Raw genomic sequence first — 12859 nt, 5'->3', positions numbered from 1 at the left:
CAATCCCCTGCCTAGATATATAACTAAAAAGTGGAAAACATATGATCAAGCAAAACCTGTATGGAGACAACGCTCTATTTGTAACAACCAAGGGGTGCAAACAATCCTACCGGCCATTGACAGGAATGCATTGAAATAGCGTGGCTGTCCATGCAGTGGGGAATTAGTCAGCCATAGGAAATATACAGTGCTGATTCAAGTTACGACATGAGTGGATCTTGAAAGCATCGCGCTAAGTGAAAGAAGCCTTTCAAATCTATGTTGAACAGATTCACCATCAAGATAGCTTATGGCAGCTCGATACTGTTAATATCGGATTCCAAAAAACATCACATGCTAGAAGTGTATCAATGGCCACAGAGTGTCTCCCTAGTTGTCTTAGCCCCCACCACTGTAAAAAGCTTGAGAAAGGAAGCTACATCTCGGGTTGAGTCTCCTGGATTTTCTCACTCCAACAATCCTAAGGATGCTTTATACAAATTTTCTCTTTTGTATTTGAAAAGACTAAAGTGTTTTTTAAATAGGGATATGAGCGAGTACCAAGGAAGGAGCCCCTCCTGTAGGTTCCTTCCCTCCATGACCTTGGCCAAAGCCAGACACTGGACAGGAGCTGAAGCTGGACTCTGAATCCCCCGACCCCATGCTCCTGGGATGCTCAAAACCATCTTTTCCTAAACATAGCACAGAGAGGAGACCCCCTTTTCCTGTGAGAAGAAAACCTCTGGAGAGGAACAGCACACACGTCCTCCACCCGAGAAGCAGGGCCCACCCTTGGAGGACACGCTGCAGCAGGACAGCAGGACACGGGGCGATTCTCGAGGTACGTGGACCCCTTCTCTGAAACTTCCCTCCAGGAGGGGATGGAGGAGAGACCCATCGGACAGAGCCATCTCAGCAGAGAGGCCAGAGCCCCTGGCGTCCTGGGCCTGCTGTTGGGGGTGGGCTGAGGCCCCCTCATGCAGGCCCCTGAGGGCTGTGCTCAGGCACAGAGGCTGCCCTCTGCACTCCCACTCACCACGCCTGTCTGTCCTGGCGTCTGACCTGCATCCTGGCCTGGGTAACTCGGACCCCAGGCTCTGAGTGGCTGCAGGCTGTGCTTCTTGTTCATCCCTCTCCTCTGCCCGGGGAAACAGGGAGCTCTGCTGTCACCTAAGTGTCTTGGGTGCCCTCAGAAGAAGCCCTTGGGGGCATAGTCCACCTGTGAGATTCCTCCTGGCCAGGAGGACAGCTCTGGTCCCGCCCACCTGCTTGCCCAGGCCCCCAGGTTGACCTTGTGTAAGACCACTGGGTGCCGGCCCGTCCACCCACCAGGCCTGGGCGAGGATGGAAACCTCCCAGGATGGAGGCCAAGAGAGGTGGACAGAGGCTGCCAACCCTGCAGACCCCGGTCTCCAGGAGGTGAGGCAGGTTGGTGGAGCAGGGGCATGACGCAGGCAGGGGTTTCCGGGCCTCTTGGAGGTGGGCTTTGGGCCCCCAGGAGTCCCTCTCCACCAGGAGCTGAGGGGGTGCTCAGTGGTGCCTCCTGTTGCTCACCCAGCCCCCCTGGATTCTGCCTTCTGCCACGGGAAGGCCTTGGGTGAGGTTCCAGGTCATGTCTCAGCTATGTCCTGCCTGGTGCTCCCAGGTCCCAAGGCCTGGCCCTCGCATGTGGACGACTCTGTCCTGAAGGCGAGGCCCCAGGTGCTTCCAGATGCCATGGCCCCTGAGAAATTCTCCAGAAAGTGTGGGGAGGGGGCTGCGCAGGGAGCCGGAGGCCAGGGTGCTGGGGTGGCCGGGCCTGGAGGACAGTGGGTTTGCTGAGCTCCGACACCCGTCCCTCCTGCACCACTGAAGCTGTGGGGCTGTTGTGGAGGTGAGGGACGCGGCCTGGTTCTGGGCTCTGACGGGCCATGGCCAGCCCCACCCAGGTGCAGGGGAGTGCGGGGAAGGGGAGAGAGGGTTGAGTGTGGCCCTGGTGGGGGCTGGAGCAGGGCTGGGCTGGGCCTTAAGAAAACAGGAAAGTCCTAGTGAGGAACCGCTACCGGAAACTGGGACAGTGGCCACCGGGGCTCTGTACTGAGGAGGGGGACCCCAGAAGGGCTGGCTCCACTCATGCGGCAAACGATCCCCAAGCTCCTGGGGCTGGGGGCTGCTGGGGACAGTGTGGCTTCTCGTCGCTGTGAGGGCTCCAGGGACTCTGGTGTTCCGCTCATCAGCAAGTGACAGCAGGGGGGCCTCAGAATCCCGTCCGTGGCTCCTTTCTCTCATCCCCACCTCTGGAAATTCGCTCTTTGAGCCTCCTGTTTCCAGCGTCCCCTGAATGGAGGAAAGAGAGGCCACCTCCTCCATGTGCCTAGCCACACAGGGTCCCCAGGGCCACCGCTCATGGGTGGAGAGGAAGAGGCCTGTGGGAAGGTGGAGAGGAAGGCGAGGGCGGGCGTTTCAAAGTGGCAGGGCACGGGGCAGAGGGGACACGGTGGGGAAGAGGCTTCCACTCAGGGATCCCGAGGAGCAGGCACATGGCACAGGGCCACTCGGCCAGGACCGGGGCTGGCCAGGAGGTGGGGACACGGGGAAGGCCCTGCCCGGGGAGGTGTGGGTGGGAAGGCGAGGGCCAGGCAGGCACCGCGCTCGGCTCCTTGGGGACTGAGTAGGCAGAAGGCTCTCGGTGGGGGGGGGGGGGGAGGGACCGGAACTGTCCTGCCTTTTCTGGTCACTGGCCCGGGGCTGGTTGGGACAGGGCCACACTGGACAGGCTGGTTGTGGTGAGAAGCTCAGAGCCCTCGTGTGCTACCTGTGACAAGCGGCCCGACCCAGGGGACACAGACTCTCCTGGTCAGCCAGGTCCAGAGGCCAGAGCCTCACAAATGCGAGGGTAAGAAAGGATAGCTGGGGCAGTGGCCGGCGGTCCCTGTCCCCAGGGCGGTGGGGAGGGGAGCGCAGAGACGAGTTGGGGCCCTCAGAGTTCAGGCTCTGGGTCTGAGTGTGCTGGGGGGTCGCAGTGGGGTCATCCCCGCCAAGGGCTCCTGTGTTGGAGACCTTGTCCCCAGTGTGAGAATGGTGGTGGTGGACCTTGAGGAGGTGGGGTCTGGGGGAGGGCCTTAGGGTTGGGGTGCTTCCCTGGACAGCCATTAGGTGGTTCTTAAGGGACCCCGAGCTAGTTCTCCTGAGAGTGAATCATGGCAACCCGACCCCGGGTCATTCTCCGGCTTCCTGTCTTAGGATGTGAGGACTCATTCCTGCAGCCCTCCGTCCAGGACGCCACCACCCCCTCTGTAGGCCTCTCCAGAGGCCAATCTAATGAGGCCCCACGACCTTGGAATTTCAGCCTCCAAAGCTGTGAGCTAAATAATCTTCTCTACACAGTGGTCTGCCTCGGGCGTTTTGTCGTGGTAATGAACACCGAGTGGTACAGTAGGAGGGGAGCCAGGGTAGGGTGCAGACTGTGGGACTTGCTAGGAGGGAGCCGGGGGTGACTCGGCCAAGTGGGCAGAGAGGCTCCAGCTGCCTCCACCTCAGCCCTGACACGGAAGGAAGACACAGAAAAACGTGGGGTGCAAAGGCAGTCGTGAGCAGGGGCCATGGTCCTGCCCCGTGTGGGTGCCCCCAACTCCCTCAAGACTCCGGTCTGCGGCTACGGAATCTCCTACTTGGGACCTTACCCTGGAGAACGCAGTCCAGGGCCTTGGATAGACGCGCCAGTTCCTGCAGGGCCCTGCCCAGCCCAGTCTGTTCTCTAGAAGGACGTTGTTCTATTCTTTCGAGAAAGTTCTAATCCCAGTGTCTCTCCCCACCGAATAGTTTGGTTTAGGAAAAGTGGGAAGAAAAACAGACTCCAGCTAGCTGGGAGTGGACCTAGGCTCTCCTTACCTGGACTGTGGCTCCATGTCTCTCCAATAGTCACCCAGTGGGTCCGTCTGCAGGAGGGAGAGTCAGGAAGGGGGCCCAAAGTCACAGGAAGAGGAAGGAGGTGTCCACGCTTCAGGAAGTCAGGCCTGAGCTCAGCCAGAGGCCCTAAGCGCCCTCAGAAAGGGAGGGAGAGTCCCCGTCACCTGTGGCTCTCTGCCACCCCAGGCAAGTGGCCCTGAGAACGTGCCTTGGTCACGTAGCTCTGGCCACCACAGAGTCCCTGCAGGTTAGGGAGGGCCTGCAGGGAGGAGGTGCGTCCCAGCCCCCACCCCGTCCAGCCTGGCAGGTCACCCACTCTCCAGGCTCGCCACATTCCTTGGTTTTCTGGGACACCCTGTGGCAGAGTCAGGTGGCTCTCCATTCCTTTCACACAAACCTGAACGGCAACTGTGTCCCCCTCCTCCTGCCCTGGCTGGGAAACAAGGTCCCTTCACTTGAAGGAGCTGCAGATGTAGCCAGGTTCCAGAACCAGCCACAGGGAACAGGGACTCGGAGCCAGTCACTCCTGCCGGAGGCTCCGGTAAAGTGAGAGGATTGGCCCCAGTTCTCCACACGGGGTCCCGGGGAACACAGGGGATCATGACATTGAGGGGAAACGGTGAAATTCTAGGAGCCTGCAGCCCCCTCCTTGAGATTCAGATTTGTATCAGGGCTTTGGGAGCCGGAGAGCCCTGCAGAGTCCCTCACTCCAGCCCTCCCTGGACCGCAGAACCTTCTCCTCCTTTCTTCGTGGAAAAGTCGGTCAAGATCTTGAGGAACAGAGTCTTTGATGGGTTCGTTTTGGAAATAACGAATGAGATGATTGCCGAGTTCCTTCCCAGCCTTAAAAACGTCACATGAGGGGACTCTATCTTAGCCATCATCTCATCACGACTCAAGGGGCCAGTGTAGGTCCCCAGGGAAACCATCTGTACAGAGAGGCCCAGCGGGCGGCAGAGGAAACCCAGCCCAGCCAACACCAAGCAGGAACTAGCCAGGTGTCCCCCACCCTGTTGCTGGGATCCTACAGGGAACAGTGTCTTCTCTACATAAATCTAAACAGGGCGGAAGAGACCCAGGGAAAGGGCCGCCTTCGCTTGGCCCAGGGCCTGTTTACACCCCACAGGAGAGTTGTTAGAGCCCCTCTTTTATTTCAAAGGTGATTTTGCAGAACTGACCTCAGCTGGTGTGTCCATGGCTGGGTTCTTCTTCTAGCGGAGAGAATCGTTTCACCTGGGTACAAAATAGACCTTTCACCCCTCCGTCCTGACCCTCCCGTGTTGTTGATTTCCTCCCTCCCTTCCTCCTCCTTCCCTTCCTCCCTCAGTCTCTCCCTCTCTCCCTCCCTTCCTCCCCTCCTTCCTTCTGCAGGTAGAGGCTGCACCTGCTGCTGTTGGACCTGGGGTCCAAGTGGAGCCACAGCGATGGTCCAGCTGTGCGTCTCCCCCGCGCTCTCCTCCCCATCTCCTCTGCATTCACAGCTGCCCACGTATGTTGTCCGTCCACCGTGGCAAAGCTGGGCTCTTCTTTGGTCTCCAATGGTTCCTACTGAGCCATTTGGAGCCAGCACTCATGTGCCCTGGAAACCCACCCAGAGCTGCTGGGAGAGCGAGACCAAGAACAAGTGGGTGACTGGCACTCCTTGGTCTATACCTAAGGACTTAAAGTCAGCATAGTACAGTGACGCAGCCATGCCAATGTTAATAGTAGCTCAATTCACAACAGCCAAACTATGGAACCGACCTAGGTGCCCTTTGACAGATGAATGGATAAAGAAAATGTGGTATATATACCCAGTGGAATACTACTCAGCCATAAAGGAGAATGGAATTATGGCATTTGCTGGTAAATGGATGGAACGGGAGATAACATGCTAAGTGAAATAAGCCAGTCCCAAAAAACCAAAGACCAAATGGTCTCTCTTATATGCAGGTGCTGACACACAGTAATGGGAGTGGGAATAGAAGTTCTTTGGATCAAACAAAGGGGAATGAAAAGAAGGGGGTGGGAACAGGAATGGGAAAGACAGTGGAATGAGTCAGACCTAACTGTCCTAAGTTCATACGTGGCTACATGAGCAGTGTGACTCACATCATGGTCAACCAAAGAATGGGAAATTACACTCCATGTACATAAGATGTGTCAAAATATACCCTACTATCATGTGTAACTAAAAGGAACAAATTAAAAAAAAGGGTGACTGGACGGCAGAGACGTCTGTCGGGGCTTTGACCTGTCCCATGTCCTAGGGTGTCAAAGTGGATTTTTTATTCTGCACAAAATCAGTATTCAACTCTGACTTATTTAAAAACCCAAGCACTCAAAAAGGGAACCGTGAGGCTGAGGGGGGACAGAAACCCCGGCTGTGAATTCTCCGACGCTCTCCCCCGGGGCATGGCAGGGAGACAGGGCTCCAGACCCCCCTGCTCTTAAACTAGCCATCTCGGGCAAGTGGCTCCATTTCTCTTCCTTCATCTGAGCCGGGGACACCGCTGACCTCCTCACCGCGATGGCTGTGAGCTCAAGGTGGCATGTGCCCAGGAGCCAGCACAGCGGGGACATGAGTGACAGAATTCTGCAGGTCCAGCCCCATGGGCACAGCGGGGGAGGGGGGAAACGTGTGAAGAGGAGGATGAAAAAACGTTTCAAATGATCAACTAGCAGCAAAAGATACAATGCAAAAATAGAACAGAGTGGACCATGACTTTCTTTGAAGCAGGAAGAATCATTTCAGATTCAGATGGAGACTGATATTCAAGCGTGGCCAGGACAGATGTTGAGGAGCAGCAGTGAAGGACTTGTGTGGCAGATGTTCACACTTTGACTTAAAGATACACAAAGAAGACGGTGGAAGGAGGTGGACGTCATTACCCCAAGGACACGTAGGGATACAGGGTGGTGTGATGCACTTTGTGAACAACCAGACACGAAAGATTGTGCTCTCTATGTGCACTAGGAGTTGAAGTGCATTCTGCTGTCCTGTATAACAAATTAGAGTAAATAAATTTTAAAAACATAAACAACAAAAAAAGAAATGACAAAAGTAGTAAGTCTGATAAATACATGTAAATAAATCATTGGCCCAGAATAGACAGTGCAAAAACAGACTCAAATACATGTGAGACTGTGATAAATGATACAGGTGACATTTGAGTTCAGAGGTTGAATCACTTATTTTCTCCATGTGTGTAAGTGACTCTGCTTCAGAACTAAATGAAGTGATATCCTTTCTATATAGTCTACACAATCAGAATTTTCAGTCATTAAGTTTTTAATAGAATAGTTAGAACTTTAAAAAGATCAAACAATATAAGAGGAAGATATCTTATTGGGTAAAGTTTGACAGACAAATATCATTAAGAAAATGTGGGCATGCCAGGCCTGTAATCCCAGCAGCTCCGGAGGCTGAGACAGGAGGATCGCAAGTTCAAAGCCAGCCTCAGCAACCCAGCAAGGCCCTAAGCAACTCAGTGAGACCCTGTCTCTAAATAAAATACAAAAAAGGGCTGGGGATGGAGCTCAGTGATTGAAAACCCCTGAGTTCATCCCTGGTACCCCCCCAATGGATGAGTATTAAAACTTTCTCTCTTAAAAAGGACACCGTAAACAAGGGCAAAAGACAAAGATTCTTCTTGGAGGACATGCCACAGTACACATGGTAGATGGAAGGTGAGACTTCCGCTAGGAAGAGATCTTGACAATACCAAGTGGTCTGAAAACATGACCACCCAGCCCACCGGGGAATAGTAGGAAAAGCCCCCCACTTTCAGAAGCAGTTTGGAACACATTCTTCAAGAAACCCATCCCAGTACAGAAAGATCTGAAAATGCTTGAGGGAGGGAAAGTAAAATGTTTTTGAAGCATGACTGAGCTGGAGCAGCCAGCGGAATCATCAGAGGGCAGAGGACGGGAAGGGGAACCAGAGCCAGACGGTGGCTGGCGCTGCGTCTGTTCTGAAGACGTCCTGTACCCTGGGGACAGAGTGGGGTTCTAACAGTGTGGGGAGGTGGAGGACAGCACCTGGGACTCAGGACCCAAGCAGTAGGTAGGTCACCTTAAAAACGCACAAGCAAAGTCAAAATTCCAAAAGGGAAGATGTATTCTAGAACATTCTTTAAACACAAGAAGACAGACATTTTCAAAGTAAAAGAACTGGAAATGGCATGCTATGCAAATAAGAACCAGATTAAAAAAAAAAAAAAAAAGGATGTAACTAAACATCAAAGACTGTATTTCAGACGAGGAGGATCTCACAGGAGGGATCGTTATATAAAGGTAAAGGGTAAATAGAGACCAGAAGACACCGCCAAGCTAATCTGCACCCCAGAGATCCAAACTTTAAAATATGTGAAGCACTGATTGATAGCACTTAAAAAGTGAAAGAAATACACAAATCTGCAATCGTAACGGGAGACCTTAATGTCCCTTGCCGATAGAATGTCCCTACTGATAGAACAGATTTTTAAAAAAAACTACTGAGAATATAGATCTGAAAAAAAATAGTTACAATTGACCCAAATACATACACGCGTGTGACAGTGACTGTATAGGAGATAGGAAAAAGGACTTTGTTTTGTACTTTCACGCTCAACAAGCCAAGAACACTCTGGTCACCAAAATGTGCGGGGCTTTTCCCTGGACACTAGCAGGTCTTCACGGACACCCTGTGGACGCCCTGCAGTTAAGTTACCTCTGAGTCAGATCTCACTGGGGCGGGCTCAGTCCCTCCAGAGGGGCTGCCCGGCTTCGGATGACCGTTCCGAGTAGTGGTCACCCGTGACTTCTAAGTTGGCGAGGAGTCCAGGGCTCCCACGACCTTCTTCTTAGGGTCAATGAATCTGCTGGACTGGCTCGTGGAACCCAGGGGGGCTTCATGAGTTTTTAAGTTAATGAAGGATGTGACGAGGGAGCAGAGGAGCAGCCAGGTGCAGAGATGTGTAGGGCCAGACCCTGAAGGGTCCTGAGCGCAGCGCGTCTGTCCCCATGGAGCTGGGCTGGGCCTCCCTCTCTGTGTGCCGCTCACCAGCCTGAAGTTCTCTGGAGCCCTGGGGAGTGGCCGGGAAGCTTCCCCACCCAGCTGGACCACTCAGTCTGTCCCCAGGGGATGATGGGGCTGGAAGTGCCAAGCTTTTACTCATGGCTTGGTCCTTCTGCTGACTAGGAGCCCGCCAAGAGCCACCTCATGAGGACAAACGAGGCCTCTATCACCAGGGAAGCTCCCAGGGATCAAGGCTCTGTGTCAGGAACCGGGGTGGGAGACGGAAACTTAGAACACTCAGGAGTCCCCAGGGTTCCAGGGGCTCTGGGCCAGGAGCCAGGGACAAAGACCAAAACATACATATTTGTTATTATAAATCACAATGTCACAGTGACAAAATCCACACATTTTTCAAATGCACATAGAATGTTTACCCGAATGTACCATATGCTGGTTTATTTTAAGAAGCCACAAAAATTCCAAAAATTAGAAGCATCTGGAGTACATTCTCTGACAACCCGGGAATCCAGCAAGCAATCAGTAACCAAAAGACGACCAGAAGACCATCAGCTACTGCAACTCAAGTTCTCCCCAGCCCCGTCCTGAGACATGGGGAGAGGGGCTCACGTTTAATTAGTTATGAAGGGAGTTGAATGAAGGCAAGATAAACAGCCATTATGCCCCTTCTAGAAGACCCTAACCTAAAAGATAAGGAAAGGGGGCTGGGACTGTGGCTCAGGAGTAGAGCGCTCGCCTAGCACGGGCGGGACCCGGGTTCGATCCTCAGCACCACATAAAAATAAAGGCATTGTGTGGTGTCCATCTACACCTAAAAAGTAAATATTAATAAAAAGATAAGGAAAGCTCAGGGGAACAAGCTCAGGCTTGACGCTTGGACAGTGGGAGAACAAGCTGGTGGAACGACTGGGGACACTGGGTGGCCATGAAAGCTGAATTCGTGCTTCTCCAATGACCAGCTGTGCCGCTCCAGGGTATGTGCCTGTGTCCCCCACAAAACTCACATAAGGTTGTCATTAACATCACTGTTAATAACACAATTGCTGGACACCGGGCATTGGTCACCAAAGGGGGACAAGGAGATCGTGGAATAGTCCATCGCAGTGAGAATAACGTATTCTTGCTACACACAGCAGCACGGATGAATCCACATCGTAACACTCGTCGCATTGAGAAGCAAGAAGATGGGCGAGACTGCGGTAGACCAGGGGGGAGAAAGACACTTACCAGCTGAAGTTTCTGAATTAACATTGATGTCCTGAGGTGTGGTACTGATGGTGCTCCTGTTCCTAGGAGATGCCTGCCGAAAACCAGGCTTTTGTAACTTACTTATGAAGGGCAAAGGGAAGTGTGTGTGTGTGTGTGTGTGTGTGTGTGTGTGTGTGTGTGTGTGTGTGTGACAGAGGGGGAAGGAACCAGCGTGACACAATGTGAAAGGTAGGTTAGGATGCATGTGGGTGTCGATCACATTAATTTACTGGGAGCTTGATGTTTTTCTAAGGAAAATAAAAAGGCCCAAGTTATAGAAAATGTGTAAAATAAAACATGAAGAAGGAAAAATGTTGAAAAGTCTACATCGTTTTTCTCCTTAAAAGAAATTGCATCAGTGAAGAATATCTGAGACCTATGTTTTTTATTGCATCTAGAATTGGAAGTCCTAGTCACCCAGTAATAAGAGAGAAAGAAATAAGTCAGCGTTGAACAGAAAGAAACACAATTATCTACACAGAAAACCCAAGAGAAACTACAAACAAATCATTGGCATCAAGAGAATAAGGCACAGTTGCCAAATGTAAGATCAATAAACCAGGATAAAACGCATTTCTATATCAGAGCATCACAGAGCCAGAAAAAGGCATTTTTAACATTCCACTTAAATATAGCAATAAAAATAAGTCAACAAAGAATTAGTCTAACAAAAGATATGCGGGATTTTTGTGGAGCACACAGTAAAACTTCAACTGCAAGGCATTGAACAGGCCACTATGATAATGGGGACATAAACTCTGTTCACGGGCGGGAAAGGTTGACCTCATAAATATGCCAATTTTCCCCAAATTAATTTCTAAATTCAATTTCATTCCAATCAAAATCCCCCAAATGGTTTTCCATTGAACTGGAGGAGTGGTTATAAAAATATGTACAGAAGAGCAAAAGAGTCGAGATAGTTTTGCAGTAAGTGGAGCTCGTCTTGCAGGAAGTAGAACTTAATACCAGGCCAGCATGGTCCAAATCGTGTGCGGTGGGAGTGTGGATGGACGGACAGACTGACGGAACAGAACAGAGTCCAGAAACACAGAGGAAGGCTTCTTATTCTCACTTGAGAAAGGAAACATCATTCTTGCCAAAGGTAGCATCGCAAATCAGCGTTGAGAGGGTGGAGTAGTCGATCAGTCACCAACGGACAATTGATCCTCTTTACATAAACATAGAATTAGATCCTCACCCCCAGCCAAACACAGGGACATTGCGTGGATGTCTAAACATGGAAAACAGCAGTTTAAAACTTTCAGAATAAAAGATAGGAGGATTTTATTTTGCAGCAGGGAAGGATCTCTTAAACACAACGTACAGCCATGAAACAAATTTATAGATTTGACTAGAATAACATTAAAAATGTTTGTGTATTCAAACCACATAAATGGCCAGGTACATACCTGTAATACCAGCGGCTCTGGAGGCTGAGGCAGGAGGATTACGGGTTCAAAGCCAGCCTCAGCAAAAGTGAGGCCCTAAGCAACTCAGTGAGACCCTGTCTCTAAATAAAGTGCAAAATAGGGCTGGGGATGGGGCTCAGTGGTCGAGTGCCCCTGGGTTCAATCCCTTGTACCAAAAAAGAAAACATACCTTAAGCAAAATGAAGGGTTGAGCCAGTCATGGGGACAGGGAACCTTCTACACAGGTGACAGACTGAGAATTAGGACCAGGGATAGAGACAACGACAGAGGAGGAGGGCTGGGGTGAGATCAGCAGCAGGACCCTGGACTGGCCTGCAGGGGGCCCGGGTCCCAGAACCACCCACACAAAAGCCAGATGGCTCCTAGTAGAAGAGCCAAGTCACTTCTCAGGCAGCCGCAGGCGAGGGCCCTGTGGAAAGATGATCCGACTCGTTGGTCATCAGCTGAGTACAAGTCGCTCTCGTTATGAGTTTCCAGTCCCCCCTCATGATTGACAAAATGTAAGTGAGGTGACCTCAGGGACAGCAAAGGGGAGGGGAAGGGTCAGGTCACCTCGCCCAAGTGTCATCTCCCCATAGCAGAAAGTGCACCGTCTCCTCCAGCGTGGCCCACAGGTGCACTCCTTGTTTGCACACCTTGCACACTCCTGTGCAAGAATGCTCTCAGCTCAATGTCGTTTGTTACAGTAAAAATTAGATGTAATTTCGCTGCCCAGCGGCAGGAGAGCAGGTAGCGGCTCGTGGTGGTGTGAATAACAGCACGTTAAACACCAGAGAGAAGAAATGAGCCCCGGCCACAGGCGCAAGGTGGAAAAATCCACCAGCACAGCCCTGGGTAGGAGGCCGAGCCAGTGAAGTTGATTAATTAAAAATTCACCCTCCTATAACAGGTGTATAGAAGCTTCAAATGTGAAAACAGAACATAAAAATAGGCATATGCAGTAAAAATAAGAAAATGCTTGAAAATGTTGACCACCACGTTCTCGCCGTTCCAGGGAGGGAGGGATGAGCAGGGGGGGTTCCAACTGGACTGTCCCGGTTTCTTTTCCATCTCGGGCCATGGGAACCCAGATGTTCATTGTATTATCCTCTGAACTATTTTTTGCTATGTCAAAATATTCCATAATTTACGAATTGAGTAATTAAAATAAGACACACAGCCCAGTAGAGAATGAGCAGGGCTGTTTGAAAAGGCCAGCTGGGGCCACTATGAAGGGACCGAGGAGGATGTCCCCAAATGGCCACGCCCACCTTGGACGGGACGGAGGCCCCAGGAGGGAAGCCCAGCGCCTGCTCTGCCTCTGGTGCGGGTATCTGCT

General features: G+C 51.8%; 1 long non-coding RNA gene across 1 annotated transcript; it reads right to left on the bottom strand.

Moving 5' to 3' along the window:
* Positions 1–1992: 1992 nt before the first annotated feature.
* Positions 1993–5457, bottom strand: LOC308641348. The gene is made up of 4 exons (XR_014020440.1): positions 5252–5457; positions 5046–5100; positions 3850–3993; positions 1993–2295 (listed from the first exon to the last, which is right to left on the bottom strand). It is a non-coding gene; the product is annotated as an uncharacterized lncRNA (long non-coding RNA).
* Positions 5458–12859: the final 7402 nt, after the last annotated feature.

The sequence above is a fragment of the Spermophilus citellus genome (assembly GCF_964194105.1).
Source record: "Spermophilus citellus genome assembly, chromosome: 2".
Taxonomy (NCBI): domain Eukaryota; kingdom Metazoa; phylum Chordata; class Mammalia; order Rodentia; family Sciuridae; genus Spermophilus; species Spermophilus citellus.
The sequence above is the reverse complement of the archived record's forward strand: the minus strand, read 5'-3'. Positions and strand labels throughout refer to the sequence as shown.